This window comes from Miscanthus floridulus, chromosome 5 (assembly GCF_019320115.1).
Source record: "Miscanthus floridulus cultivar M001 chromosome 5, ASM1932011v1, whole genome shotgun sequence".
NCBI lineage: Eukaryota > Viridiplantae > Streptophyta > Magnoliopsida > Poales > Poaceae > Miscanthus > Miscanthus floridulus.
In genome coordinates, this window is record NC_089584.1 from 42,651,827 (window position 1) to 42,666,586 (window position 14,760).

At 41.0% G+C, this 14,760-nt stretch overlaps 2 pseudogenes; one reads left to right on the plus strand and one right to left on the minus strand.

The window, feature by feature from the left end:
• The first annotated feature begins 9,613 nt into the window (after nucleotides 1-9,613).
• Nucleotides 9,614-10,985, plus strand: LOC136454563 (uncharacterized; annotated as a pseudogene).
• Nucleotides 10,986-11,180: 195 nt separating this feature from the next.
• Nucleotides 11,181-13,852, minus strand: LOC136452068 (uncharacterized; annotated as a pseudogene).
• Nucleotides 13,853-14,760: the final 908 nt, after the last annotated feature.

The following is a 14,760-nucleotide window of genomic DNA, read 5'->3' on the forward strand; positions in this document are numbered from 1 at the left end:
ATGTCGGGCCTAGATACGGTCAAATATAACAAGCTACCAATCATAGAGCGGTAGAGAGTTTGATCAACCGGGTTACCTCCCTTATCTAGGTCGAGATGTCCATTAGTTGGCATTGGTGTCTTGATTGGCTTGCATTCATCCATCTTGAATCTCTTGAGAAGATCATTTGTATATTTCTCTTGAGAGATGAAAATCCCTTCTCTCATTTGCTTGACTTGAAAACCAAGAAAGAATGTAAGCTCTCCAATCATTGATATCTCGAACTCATTCGACATCAATTCACCAAACTCTTTGCAAAAATCTTCATTTGATGATCCAAAGATGATATCATCAACATACACTTGACAAATGAAGATATGCCCATCAAGCTTCTTGGTGAATAGTGTGGTGTCAACCTTCCTAATGGTGAAGCCCTTTTCAATGAGGAAGTCCCGAAGGCGCTCATACTAAGCTCTTGGGGCTTGCTTAAGCCCATATAATGCCTTGGACAACCTATAAACATGATTAGGATATCTAGGGTCTTCAAACCCGGAAGGTTGATCAACATAGACAAGTTCATTAATAAAGCCATTTAAAAATGCACTTTTTACATCCATTTGATAAAGTTTCATTTCATGATGTGATGCATATGCAAGGAGGATACAGATGGCTTTTAATCTTGCAACTGGTGCAAAGGTCTCTCCAAAATCCAAACCTTCAACTTGAGAGAACCCCTTTGCAACTAGTCTTGTCTTGTTCCTCACAACAACACCTTGATCATCTTGCTTGTTTTGGAACACCCACTTTGTTTCAATGACTCTTGCACCTTTGGGCCGCTCTTCAAGAGTCCAAACTTCATTGCGGGTGAAGTTGTTCAACTCTTCATGCTTTGCATTTATCCAATCTAGATTTTGAAGAGCTTCTTCTACCTTAGTAGGCTCAAAGCAAGAGACAAAAGAGTGATGAGCAATAAATGAAGCAAGTTTTTGTGAGCGAGTCATTACACCCTTTGAAGGACTCCCTATGATGAGATCTTGTGGATGATCTTGTAGTAGAGGTGTATTTCTTCTATTGACCACTTGAGGAGGAGGTTGTGGAGCATCAACATCTTGTGCTTGTACCACCATTTGATCATGGGAGACATGAGTGTCTTCATTTTCCACTCTCCCATCTTTATCACCATCTTGTGGCACACTTGATGAAGAAGGTGGTTCAACCACTCATACATCATCTTTATTATCTTTAGGCTTGATGTCTCCAACCAGAATGTTCTTCATAGCCTCCCTCAATGGTTCATCACCTACATCATCAAGATTCCCATGTGCTCCTTGGGAGCCAGATTCATCAAATTCCACACCATATGTTTCTTCAACCAAGCCGGTGGCATGATTAAATACTCTATATGCTTTGGACTTTGATGAGTAACCAACAAGAAAACCAATATCATAACATCTTTGAAACTTCCCTAGGTGTTGGCGCTTCTTGTAGATGTAGCATTTGCAACCAAACACCCTAAAGAAGGAGACGTCCAGCTTCTTCTTATTGAGCAACTCATAAGATGTCTTGCCAAGAAACTTTTGAAGGAATAGGCGGTTTGATGCATAGCATGCGGTGTTGGTAGCTTCCGCCCATAGAGCTTTGGGGGTGTTGTACTCATCAAGCATTGTTCTTGCAAGGGTGATCAATGTCCGGTCCTTCCTCTCAACTACACCATTTTGTTAAGGAGTATATATTGTGAAGACCTCATGCTTGATCCCAACTTCATCACAATAGACTTCTATGTTTGTGTTGTCAAATTCCTTCCCATTGTCACTTCTTATCTTCTTAAGCTTCACTTCAAATTCATTTTGTGCTCTCTTGGTAAACTTCTTGAAACAAGATGCAACTTTGGATTTGTCATAAAGTAAGAATACACATGTATACCTTGAATAGTCATCAACAATCACAAGACAATAAAGATTTCCTCCCAGACTCTTGTATGTTGTTGACCTAAATAAATCCATATGAAGGAGTTCTAGCACTCTTGTGGTTGACATGAAAGCTTTTGTTGGATGGGTATTTGCAACTTGCTTGCTGGCTTAACATGCACTACAAAGCTTGTCCTTCTCAAACTTCACATCCTTCAACCATCTCACCAAATCATTCTTCATTAGCTTCTTAAGTGAGCTCATCCCAATATGAGAAAGTCTTCTATGCCATAGCCACCCAAGTATTGTTTTGGTGAATATGCATGTCTTCAAGTTTGCATCTTCGGAGGTGAAGTCCACTAGATATAGGTTGTTGTATCTAAATCCTTTGAATATCACATGATCATCATCCTTCTTGGATACAACAACCTCCTTCTCGGTAAACAAGCATTGGAAGCTAAGATCACACAATTGTCCAACGGATAACAAGTTGAAACTCAATGAAGCAACATATAGCGCATTGGAGATGGAATGATCATTTGATATAGCCACTTTGCCCAATCCTTTGACCTTGCCCTTTGAGTTATCTCCAAATGTGATTCTTTTTTGTCTATCTACTTCATCTAGTGAGATGAACATACAAGGATCACTGGTCATATGTTGTGTGCAACCACTATCAATAACCCAATGACTTCCACCAGTCTTGTAGTTCATCTACACACAAGAGATCAAGCTTTAGGAACCCAAACTTGTTGAGGGCCCTTCACCTTCTCAACAAGTGACTTTGCAACCCAAATTTTCTTAGGCCTATTTTTTGGGAGGTCCTAAGAAAATCACTTTCATCTTTTTACTAGAATCCTTTCTAAGCATGTAGTGAGCATTGAAGGCAAAAGGTCTAGAATGCTTGGGCAAGGGTTGTGGTGGTGGAGTTTGGCACTCATGAGCAAAGTGGCCTTCTTGTCCACACTCAAAACATCTCTTTAGCTTTGGCTTGGACTTATGTTGTTGTTGAGCTTGAGCCTTCTTCTCTTGGTTTGCCAAGTACCCAATGCCACTTCTATCCATCTTCATGACGGTGTTTATTAGTAGCTCACTTTGAAGATGCTTGCCTCTAGTGAACTTGCTCAAACCAATCTTAAGATGCTTTTTCTCCAGCTTGAGCTTCTTGTTTTCTTCTTTGAGAGCATCATTGTTTTTCTCTTCCTTGAGCTTCTTGTTCTCATCTTTGAGCTTCTCATTCTCAAGGATCAAACCATCATCATGAACAATAGTTTCTAGCACAATAGACTTGGTGGTTTTGAGTTCTTCAAGATCTTTCTTGAGCTTTTCATTGTCATTCTTGAGCTTGACAAACTCATCATAATCATCGGCTTCAACCACTTGCTTGCTCTTGCTACTAGAACTTTGCTCAATGCTCTCAATAATCAAGTCATCACATGATGTAGCTATATCAATCTTAACAACATCGTTAGTAGCATCATGTGGCTCATTGGATAAGAATTCTTGAGCAATAACAAGATTATCATGATTAACCTTAAGAGTAGTATATTCTTCTCTTAGCTTGTTATGGCTAGTGATGAGCTCATTATGTGTCATCTCAAGTTTATCATGTTTTTCTTTAAGCTCTCTCTTAGAAGATTTGAGCTCCTTGAGTTTGGATGATATAGCATCATTTGCTTATTTAAGCTCAACACTAGCCTTTTCCGCTATATCACATTTGGCTAAAAGAGAATCATTTTTAGCTTCTAGCTTTTTATTTTTAGCTCTAGTTTTTCTAATGATCTTAGTGTATTGTTTTAGCAATCTAGCAAGATCATCGTAAGAAGGTGATTCATATTCATCATCATCACTATCGCTATCATCATCACTAGCATGCTCATCATCACTACTATCATCATTGTTAGATACCTTGCGGTCACCCTTGGCCATAAGGCATAGGTGTGTAGAGGATGATGACGGTGGTGACGATGAAGATGATGAAGAGTTGATAACAATTGCGGCCACCTTCTCGTTGTCACTATCATCATCAGATGAGGCACTAGATGAATCAATGTCCGTGAGCCAATCACTGACAATGTATGCATTTCCACTCTTCTTCTTCTTATGGAAGTCCTTCTTACCATCTCTCTTCTTATATGGCTTGTTCTTCTTCTTCTTCTTCATTGCTTGAGTCATCTTTCTTGCCCTTGTATTTGTTCTTGAACTTGTCTTTCTTAGGCTTAGTGCATTAGTGTGCTAGATGACCAAGTTCTTCACAATTGAAGCAATCCATCTCAGAGATTGGCTTCCTCCTAGAGCTAGTGAAGAACTTCTTCTTGCCATCAAACTTGATGCCACTCTTGTTGAGCTTCTTTAGCATCTTGGTGGTCTTTTTCACCATGAGAGCAAGACTTTCATCATCAACTTCATCATCACTTGAGCTTTCATACTCAAGTCTTGCTTTACCCTTCTCTTGGCTAGCTTTGAATGCTAAGTCCTTATCTTTCTTCTTGATAGAGGATGAGCCATCTTGTGGCGTGATGTGCATGTACATCTCATGAGCATTGATCTTTCCCAAGATTTGTGTCGGTGTAGCGGTGGAAAGATCACCTTGATGAAGCACAGTCATAATATGCCCATATTTATCAATGGGGAGGATACTCAAAATCTTTCTTACAATATTGGATGGTTGTATTTGAGTGAGTCCAAGCCCATTGACTTCCTCTACAAGAACATTCAAACGTGAATACATCTCATTAGCACATTCTTTAGGAAGCATTTCAAAAGAGTTGAGCTTTTTCATGACAAGATGATAGTGTTCCTCACGCTCACTCTTAGTTCCCTCATGGAGCGCACAAACGTCTGACCATAGTGCATGGGCGTCTTTGTGGTTCCTCACCTGATTGAACACATCTTTGCAAAGGCCTCTAAAGATGGTGTTTCGAGCCTTTGCATTCCACTTCTCATAGTTCACCTCATCGTCTTGTAGGTGAGTAGCATCCTGAGGTTTTGGGAAGCCATGTGAGGCGGCTCTAAGAATACCAACATCTAGAGCTTCTAGATACGCCTCCATGCGAATTTTCCAATAAGGAAAATCATCTCCCTCAAAGATAGGAGGTCCATCCCCGTGAGACATCTTGCTCTAGGCGGTTAAGCCTAAATACGTGAGCATAAGGCTCCGATACCAATTGAAAGGATCAAGATGCCCAAGAGGGGGGGTGAATTGGGCTAATTACAATTTTTTTTTGCAAAAATCAAATCCTATGGTTAGCTCAATTAACCCATTGTGCCTAGAAAGTGTTTCTATTGATCTAACGCACAAAAGTTTAGCACCCTAAGTTCTAATCCTACTCTAGCATGGCAATTCTAGGAATGTAAAAGACAAGTATTGAATTGCTCAAAGTAAATGCTTAAAGTAAAGAGAGGAGAAGGAACGCGGCGATGTTTTGCTGAGGTATCGGAGCGTCGCCACTCCCCACTAGTCCTCGTTGGAGCACCCGCGTAAGGATGTAGCTCCCCCTTGATCCGCTCAAGGATCAAGTGCTCTCTTCGGGTTGATTCTTTGACACTCCGTCGCGGTGAATCACCCACAACCGCTCACAACTTGAGTTGGGTCACTCACAAGCTCCACCGGATGATCACCAAACTCCCAATCACTACAAAGCCATCTAGGTGATGGCAATCACCAAGACTAACAAGCACGAACTCTCACTTGACCACGACAAGCCTAATGAGAAGGGTGGATGCACACTTTGCTACTCTTGATTCACTAATGAGGGCTCTCTTTGGGATTCTCAAATCTCAATCACCTCACAAGGACCTTGCTCTTCTTGGCACTCTCAAACGTGTTTCTCAGCTGTTGGAATGAGCAAAAGTACCCCCACACATGAATGGAGGTGGTATTTATAACAAGGGCTGAAAAACGAACCGTTATGTGCCTCTGCGGGGTGACCGGACGCTCCGGTCATGTTGACCAGATGCGCCTATCAGTTTACCCTAAAACCCAGTGTTTATAGTGTGACCGGACGCTGGCCAGCATCTGGTCGCAATTTTCCCTCACTGGAACCTTACTGATGTCGACCGGATGCTGGCCTTCAGCGTCCGGTCACTTCACTTCTCAGCGTCCGGTCACTTCCAGACGACTTCACCTTGATCAAATGAACTGACCGGACTCTGAGCCAGCGTCCGGTCACACTGAAGCTAGCGTCCGATCAGTATTTGACACTCCATTCAATTCCAACTCTCGATCATATGTGAATGAAGTTTGCTCCATTGGATCTAAGGACTATTTTGGAGCTACCTAGCGCTAGTTTTAGCAAGTGTGCACCACACCTAACCCACTAGACTCACCTAGCTACCCGTCCGTACCCCCCTTAATAGTACGGCCAAAGGAAAAACAAAGTCCTAAACTACTCTAAGTTTCACTCCAACTCCAATCGACACTTAGAACTAGTCCATCCTTAACTTTGTCGTCCATCCTTTGAAAACCGAAACGATTTCCATCGTAGGGGTATGACCATCATGATAGCCCGAACGATCTCCATTACCGTGACCTAACTTAATTTCCTCTGTAAAACACACATTAGTCACAGTAATCACGTATTGTCATTAATCACCGAAACCCAACTAGGGGCCTAGATGCTTTCACGTAGTACTCCCTCCATCTCCAAATCAATCATTTCCTAGAATACGTGAAAGTCAAACTATATTAAGTTTGACTAGCTTTATAGAAAAGAGTAGTAACATCAAAGACATAAAATGAGCATATTATAAGAATATATTCTATGATGTATCTAATGATGCTAATTTGATGTCATAAATCTTAATGTTTTTTCTAGAAATTCAGTCAAAATTTTAAAAAATTTCACTTAACACAACTCTAGAAATCTAATTATTGAGGGATTGATGAAGTACCACACAAGAAGGAATCTATTTATTCACGAACAGAGTACCACAAGAAAAGACTTGATGACGCTTGCAATTTGTCACGGATATGCAATATAAAAATAATAAATATAATCCAATGTTGTGGCTCAGGTGCATAAGCTGACGCATTTGGTGCAGAGGTGCTTGTGGTGTTTGTTCTTGGCCAAAAGCATCAAAAGATGCCTAGTCACCACCACTTCATCAATACCGGCTTCCTCCGAATTTGTGGCGACAGATGGTTTTTATAAGGAATTAAAGGCATGGCATAAATCCACAGTTTAGAGTTTTGAAGTTAAATATGACAAAGACATGGCATAACTCTAGTATACCGCATAGTAGTGCACTAGTATGTGACATGCTCCAGTCCTATAGAAGTACTGTACAAAGCTATTAGAGAGCATATTCGCTCGTTGGTTTCAGTCAGAGCTTATCAGCCATGATATAATGTTTTTCTCTCACAACAAACCAGCACCAGCCGGACTTATCAACCTAGAAACCAACCAACGAACGACTTTTGACTTGTTAGAAATAAATAGGAGCACTAGTACATCAAGAAAGATGCCATGCTACTCGGAATGGTCATAGATTAATCAAAGCAGTTCTTGTCTGTTCCTTAAGCTGGCTCATCTAGGGTAGTTAACCTAGAACAACGAAGGAGATGCATCTTCTTCCTCGTAGAGATCACGGATCAAATCTAGAATAGATTCCCATCCTAAGGAAAATTTCAAAACTATCATCAACAACAGTAAGCAAATATAAAAAGAAAGGTATTATTTAATGTAAATGGAACCAATAAGGAATTAAACTACAAAAACATGTGTCGCAAACACAATGGATGGCAAATTTATAAGGTTTTGGAACCGTATGGTCTTCAAAAGTATCCAATGGAAATATCTTGACTTTTTATACTGTAGAGCAGTAGCCAGAGTGCGGCTACCACCAGTACTACTGTATAGAGCAGTAGCCAATAGAGGCAAAATAACTAAGGAGCTCATGGATGATACTGATGTGATATTTTAAAGAAAGGATGTATAAACACTTCATCTGTTTGTAAAATATTTATGACAAAATAATTAAATAAAAAATAATATAATTAACTTGTTGACAGGCTTTGTTGTTATTGTATAATTAACTTGTGCTAAACATCATCTTAAAAACAGTGGGAGTATGTTGAATCAAAATACTTTGTATATAAAGTATAAACATATGGCAACAAAAAAACATATGGCTAGTATGGTGGGCGCGGGAAGGGAGAATAGGATAGTGGAAGAGTACAAAGGACACCAGGAGAACGTCGAGTAGGACATCAAAGCCAACCTATTAAAATATTCCATATCAACCATTCTACTACGTTAGAAAGGAGCATCATTCTACGGTATTAGAGTTCATGCAGTACATCTACTTTACCACTACTGGACTAGAAGCAGAACTCCGAGACACTTTTTGTCATCCACTAGCCAAGCATAGCAGAGGTGAAATCATTATCTCACTGTTTTAAAAAAAATTGTAGCAGCAAGCTTGCATAGTAGTAGAGATGCATCACATATCACAGGGTGATGCATCAAGAAGCACTAAAAAAGTCACAAGTTGCAATTTCCATATATGCATCCAAATAAGTACAAGATGGGATTGACATCACAGGAAGCTGCATCCAAACAGGGATAAATGCGTTAACATGTAAGGAGAACAACAGAAGAAAAGTCAAGTGGCATTAGATAACCACGTTTGCAAACTTGATTTGCCTCTATTTATAGTTTATAGTATACAGCTATCTTAAGCTGTATACTGCATTAAATATCATGACTAATATGTTATCAAGTTAATTTTTTTTAAAATGAAGGCCAAATCATCCTTGGGAGTCTGATGTTTCTCATTCGACTTCAAACATGGTACACAAAAAAAAAATCAAAATAACAGATTGTATTGTTCAATACAGAAAGCATGATGGAGTGAAAGTTGGCTGTGCAAGAATAAAATTGAATCCAAATGTTTTATCAATGTTGGCTCAGAGTGAGGAAGTCCAGTTTTGAGAGTCATAACTCACCAAGAGATAGAGAAGGGGGCGCCACGCGCTCCGCTTTGGGGTCCCTGCACTTGCTGTAGGGGGGCGTCGATGCTGGTACCCAGGGGCCCGTCGGTGACACTGGCGCCACCGCAGGCGCGCACGCCGCACGGAGGAACCAGTGCGGTGAGTCGACGTGGAGAAGGAGCCACAACGGGGAGCCGTTGCGTGCTCGTCGTAGCTGTGGCAAGGTCCGGTGGGTGCGAGGGCGGAGTAGCATCAGCCTGTTCGTTGGGTGTGTTTGGCTTATAAGCTATGGTTTATTAGCAACCAACAATATTTTTTTTTCGTGCCAAATCAGCCAACAGTACTTTTAGTTATGGCTTATCAACCAAACAAATCCAAACCAAAGGGCCCATATTGACGTGTTCCCTTGCTACTTCCATGAAAGACCTTCTTTCAGACATAATATAAGTCACAAGTATTGCTTCAAAAGCAAGTGGATAAGCATTAGAGCATCGGTACCATATTAGCCAAAAGGAATATGTAAATTTAGTGATTTTCGTATTTTGTAAAATGAATTCCTCTTCAAAAAATAGACTACTCCAACAGACTCTAAATTGAGACTCTCTATGTTTAAACATGCCACGTCATCGGATTTTTTCTCTTCCTATCCATCATGATCCCGTCCGCTCTCTTTTCGGATCATCGCAGGCGCCGCCTCGAACTCAAAGTTCCGCAGCAGGGGCCGGCTGCCTGAACTCCATCCTGATCCCGTCCGCTGGTTGCCGGTTGCCCAGGCATCATCAACGCTCACGTCCACCAGGCCACAAGGGGCAGTCGCCCAACCATCAGGGCATGCAGGGGCCGGCCATTGCCGGCCGCACATCTTGAAGGGCATCAAGGCAGCCTGCTGGTGGCTGCCCTAGCTGTGTAGGAGGTTTGCTTAATTTGGCCATAATTTTGTAAATTGACACAGATAATTATCTCGGATTGATTAGAGAATTTGTCCTTCTATCCTACAGCTTAAGGTGTGTTAACGATGGATTCTGAAGATGAATTCTATGATACAGTGTTCAATGAAGTGCTTGAGTCATCATCTTCGGACGATGAGGATGATTTATATGTTGCTACTGCACACATAGTAGCAGAGACCAATGACAAGCAACCATATCGCCGAGGTTCTATTAATGGACATCGCGTATTGAATCGTGATAGGCAGTCCGGGTACTCCAGACTTTTTCAAGACTATTTCTCAGATGATCCTACGTATGGGGCGAACTATTTTAGGCGGAGGTTTGTACTTTTCCCTCATAGTATGATTTTTTTTGTACATACGTGCATGTGTGGCTAATTAATTAGTCTTGTGCCATAGATTTTGAATGAGGCGTCATGTGTTTGTTCGTATAATGAATGCTGTTGAGGAGCATGATGACTACTTTGTGCAAAAGAGGAATGCAACCAGTATCCTAGGACTATCTTGTTTGCAAAAGGTGGTGGCAGCATTTCGGATGATAGCTTATGGTGTAGCGGCTGATGCTACTGATGACTATGTTCGTATTGGCGAGAGTACTGCTCTAGAAAGTTTGAGAAGGTTCGTCGTAGCTGTTGTTCAAGTATTTGGACCTGGGTACATGAGATTGCCTAATGAACAAGATACGGCTAGATTACTCGCAATTGGTGAGAGCAGAGGTTTCCTGGAAATGCTTGGTTCCATAGATTACATGCATTGGACCTGGAAAAATTGCCCTGTTTCATGGCATGGTATGTACCGAGGGCATAAAAAGGAGCCTACAATTATACTAGAAGTTGTTGCCTCTAAAGATCTTTGGATTTGGCATGCATTCTTTGGATGCCAGGCTCGCGCAATGATATCAATGTTCTTCAAAGATTTCCTATATTTGCAAGGCATGTTGAAGGTGACGGTCCACAGGTTAATTACTGCTTCAATGGGAATGATTATACAATGGGTTATTACCTCGCAGATGGCATATATCCATCTTGGGCCACGTTCGTGAAGACCATACCAGAGCCACAAGGGAACAAGAAAGAAATATTTTGCCAAGGCACAAGAAGCTTGTAGGAAGGACGTTGAACAAGCATTTGGGGTTCTACAAGCTCGCTTTGCATTCTCTAAAGGGCCAGCTCGTGAGTGGGACAAGGAAACGCTAGCAGCAATCATAATTTGTTGAATGATTACATTTTCTGTTATAGCGATTTGTATTTCCATTCAGTTATTGAACAAACTGTGAACAAGGCTGTCAGGATTTGCGTTTTCATTCAGTTATTGAACAAACTGTGCACAAGGCCATGTCTCATTCACAGGGAACAAATGCAGTACATCAGTCACACTTGTTGCAATCTGAGAACTAGGAGTGCAAATATATTAATAGGGACTGCAAATATAGTTCACTCACAGGAACTGCTAATGTCGCAATCTGAGAACAAATACTTAAAATATATTTAAAGGGTAGCGACAAATAGAAACAATGACACATCTAATTATTTAGGCGTCTTAGCACGTATGGCATTCTTAAGCACTTCATAGTACTTATGCTGGTCAGTGCACAAGTGACTTGTGTCGACATTCATAATTCTCTCTTCTTCCAGGTTCTTGTTGAACTCAAATTGTTCCCTTTGTAACTCAAGTTTTTCTTTCTCCAGTCTGATCCTTTCTTCCTGCAATGTGAAGGCTTTCTTGTACCGCTCCTCTTTCTTCAACTCCTCTGCATCAGCTTCTTTCTTTTTTACAAAAGATAATCCAACGCTTCGATGCTAGAATGTTGCCGTAATTTCTGCTTCTCCTTCTTTTGCCCTGGAGATCTCTGAAGTGCACTATTAGAATGTTGATTCTCATCAACAGTAGTAGCGGGCAGAAAAGGAGGAGCCGATGTACAACTTGAATTGGCTGAAACCTTCTGCTTTTTACTGATTGGCTTCTGGGTTTCCATCTGCTTTTGCCTATCTGCCCACTTAGCTTCGCCTTTTAATAATTTCCAGCAATGCATGTATGGAAATTGTCTATGCTGCTTGTCTTCTTTAATAAACATTTTCAATGCATCTGCTTGCTACATAGTGGACAAAGATGAATGTGTGAGATGCATCGAAATCATATATACAATTGGAAAGGGAAAGGTGTGTCATCAAACCTTGTCATCGATGGTCACTCCACTTTGATTTCTGCCCTCAACTTTGGAAAGACAACCCGCAAAGAGGTTCACATCATGCTGTATACCAGACCAACAGTTCATCAGAGAGCCTTGCGAGCGATCAGATGAGAAATCCTTGTGGGCATGGAAATGTGCATGTATTTGTTTCCAATATGTGGTACGTGATTGGTCCACACCTTTCACTGGATCCAAGCTCACGTTTAGCCACGATTTGACAAGTTGTTCATCCTCATCAATTGTGAAATTTTTTGTTCTTTTCGGATTTCCTTTCCCTGTTGCTTGAACCTCATCTTGTGCTTCTACTTCCTGAGCAGGAGGTGGAATTTCAGACTGACTAGCAAGACCAAAGCCATTTGTAATCAGGTCGGTGTAATATCCCCCTGAATCCATGCACCTGTGAAAGCAGAGAACAAAGAATATTGAATTCATAAATTATTACCGATGCATATCCCTAGTCTCAATTGAGCTGAAGCATCTCGTACAGAGCAGAAAATTTCAGAACATGTATGACCAAGAACTGCTAAATACTATATTGAAGAAAAAAACAAAACTGCTAAAAAAATAGGTACAGAGCTGTCACAAACAATAATCTCAGTTTGCTTCAAATATGTATGTATTATTCAACAAACAATAATATTAGTGACAATACAAGTAAGTTCAGCCTTGTTGTGACAATCAGACTTGACTGATTGTCAATCCAAGGCCTCAAGTGACCTCAGCCTGTCCTACGAAGTGCAGGAAATAAACTCAGTAACATGACAGAACTGCTGAAAACTACATGTCTCTTTCAAGCAAAGGTTAATCATTTGGTTTTTAAAATTAAACTTGCTCTCTATAAGATGCAACAGCTGCAAAGCAGCAAGAATAATATTAAAAAAACTGACCTTGCCCATTTCCTTGCATCAATGCTGCACAAAGAAACAATAATATTAATTTCCAATCTAAATGTCACTCTGAAACTGGAGAAAATGTACGAGTTCAGTCTCAACAAATTTCTATCTGTACTAGAGAAAATAAACCAGTTTAGTTCCTAAAATGTCACTCTGATGCTGGAGAAATCTAGCCAATTCAGTCTCAAACAAATTTCGACCTCATACTCACATAGGACATATTGGCATAACCGAACATCACCTTCTGAAATTGCTATTTGTACTGATCACACAGACAAACATCACTTTCTGAAATTGCTACAAAAACTCTCCATTGGCATCACTTCTGAATGCAATTATTCCCACACAAGAGGACATGTATAATTTAGCCATCCACTACAGTATATTACCAAAATTCATCCGTTGAACAGAGGAGCAAGATATGGACAACAATCATGCCAACTCATTGTTAGATTTTCTTTTCCGAATTAAATCATTTCTGCTCAGAGCAAGACCAACACACTGCTATGAACAAACTGAGAAAAGAAATAAAATTAGCAAGGCGTCACCAGACAATTCCTCCTTGCCGTCGACCTGGACTGCACTAGGGAAGGGGAAGTGCGGTGGCTGCCCACCGGTTGAGAAAGAGAACTGCGCTGTATCTGGGCACCCAAGCCCATGGGAGGCACCACCCAACGGCGCAGCAATCCGACCCCTCCGTTTTCCATCCAATCCAAATTCACAAGCTCCTCGCAACCACTGGAATCCTGGCTTCCTTGACTCATGGAACTACCAGGCAACTGGAGCATCGGAGAAGACCGGGCGCCATACCCCCCGCACGCAGCCGCCGGAACAGGAGGGCGCGGCGGCAGAGACATGGGGGGGGGGGTGCTTGCAGGGGGGCGACGGGCAACAGATTGGTGAGGGAGGTGGGCGGAAGCAGCTGGGGACACACCTGTTCGTGGGAAACTGTAGGCAAAGGCACGGGAAGGGAAACGCCGAGCGCGCCAACAGGCCGGATGGCGAGCGATGTGGGCTGTCCAGGAATAGAGAGCGGAGAGAGAGGGATGGAGAGCGATTAGATTTGGAGAGTCAGTTGGAGACTTTTTTTTTTCTTAGTAATAGCTAAATTTAACTTTACAAAACGTTTTACATCATCTCTTGGAGATGCTCTTAAGAATGCTAGATTCAAAGTATTGAAAGGTCCAAAAAGAATCAGAGTTTGGAGGCAACTCTGCTTCCCAATAGCTATTTGACTGTTGCCTTTTCATTTCCCATTGCTCTAAGAAGATGAATACAATCATCATGAGAAATGCCATCATGGTTTCATAATTTATACAACTACATCAATCATTTAGCTGTGACATAACTTGTCTTGCTCCATGGCTAAATCTCGATTGACTATTTATACACCCAACATACTGCATTCTTTCATTTGTAGTTAGCATCACTATTACCACAACAATTCTATCGGGCCAAAATTATGTTACACTATATAAGCAAGCATGTACCAAATGTTACTGGCCCATAATTAACAGATATAAACATATAACATGTGCACTACTAAAATAAAACCAAAAGATTTAGTACCATACTTTATGCCAGGTTAAGCTAAAACAAATTCCAATACTAGGAGGCAGATTATGATAAATAAGAACACCAGGATGCCATATACATGCTAGTAGGCTAAATTATATTGCATACAACATTGCTGCATCACAGTTCTGGCCACTCAGTGGTAGCGTTATTCATTGCATCACTGATCTGATCTAATATAAAGTACTCCTATATGATATATGCTTAACACATCTAAAGTTGCAATAGTAACTCAGTATGTCAACTGTCACAGAAAACTTCTACGGACAGTTCATAAACATATTCATGACCACCAACCAAGTTTTACAAAATCAACACTTAATTGATCAGAT